This window comes from Octopus bimaculoides, chromosome 28 (assembly GCF_001194135.2).
Source record: "Octopus bimaculoides isolate UCB-OBI-ISO-001 chromosome 28, ASM119413v2, whole genome shotgun sequence".
In the NCBI taxonomy this organism is placed as follows: Eukaryota; Metazoa; Mollusca; class Cephalopoda; order Octopoda; family Octopodidae; genus Octopus; species Octopus bimaculoides.
In genome coordinates, this window is record NC_069008.1 from 15201181 (window position 1) to 15202585 (window position 1405).

The 1405-nt window shown below is 35.3% G+C and overlaps 1 pseudogene; it reads right to left on the reverse strand.

Moving 5' to 3' along the window:
* The window catches only part of LOC128251096 (zinc finger protein 208-like), a 26097-nt pseudogene extending 24694 nt beyond the window's left edge, over nt 1–1403 (reverse strand).
* Between the last annotated feature and the right edge of the window lie 2 nt (nt 1404–1405).

A 1405-nucleotide genomic window follows, 5' to 3' on the forward strand; every position in this document is an offset into this window, starting at 1 on the left:
CATCTTTACCTGGAAGTGATAGTCATTAACAAACCATGTATAGGGTTAGTAGGAGGTGTTGTTCCAGAAGAGAGTTTCCCACATTATGAAAAGGGCATGGGAGTAGGGGAGAGAATTTGGAAAGAAAGAAAAAGACTGAAATTTTTAGGAAACCATTATTTTCAGATTCATAATTTTCATTACATAAATCAGAAATATTATAAAGCAAAAGTAGTTTACAAAAGAACCCATACAAACTACCCTTTTCTTTTCTCTCCTGTATAAATAAGTTTGTGTTCAGTTAAGTGACTATTTCGAGAGAATGATTTACCACAAAAATCACAATGATATGGCTACTCTCCTGTATGACTATGTATGTGTGTAGAAAGATTGCTACTCCAAGAGAATGATTTACCACACATATCACAGTGAAATGGTTTCTCTCCTGTATGAATACGTTTGTGAGAAGTCAAGGCAAAACTTTGAGAGAATGACTTACCACAGGTATCACAATGAAATGGTTTCTCTCCTGTATGAATACGTTTGTGTTTGGTTAAGTCAGAACTTTCAGAGAATGATTTACCACAGATATCACAGTGATATGGTTTCTCTCCAGTATGAGCACGCTTGTGTGAAGTTAAAGCATTACTCCGAGAGAAGGATTTACCACAGATATCACAATGAAATGGTTTCTCTCCTGTATGAATACGTTTATGTCTACTTAAGTCGCTACTAATGGAAAACGATTTAGCACAGATGTCACAATGATATGGCTTCTCTCCTGTATGACTACGTTCATGTTTAGTTAAGTCGCTACAATTAGAAAATGATTTACCACAGATCTCACAATGATATGGCCTCTCTCCTGTATGACTACGTTCATGTTTAGTTAAATCACCATTTTGAGAGAATGATTTACCACAGATATCACATTCATAAGGCTTCTCTCCTGTATGGATAAGTATATGTCTATGTAAAGTACTACTGTGAGAGAATGATTTACCACAGATATCACAATAATATGGCTTCTCTCCTGTATGTATACGCTTGTGTCTAGAAAGATTACTACTCTGAGAGAATGATTTACCACAGATATCACAATAATATGGCTTCTCTCCAGTATGAATACGTTTGTGAGTAGAAAGAATACTATTCAGAGAGAATGATTTACCACAGATATCACACTGATAAGGCTTCTCTCCTGTATGAATACGTTTATGTCTAGTTAAGTCATTACTTCCGCAGAATGATTTACCACAAATATCACAATGATATAGTTTCTCCCGTGTATGAACATGTTTGTGTGTAGTTAAGTGACTATTGCTGGAGAATGATTTACCACAAATATCACAATGATATAGTTTCTCCCGTGTATGAACATGTTTGTGTGTAGTTAAGTGACTATTGCTGGAGAATGATTTACCAC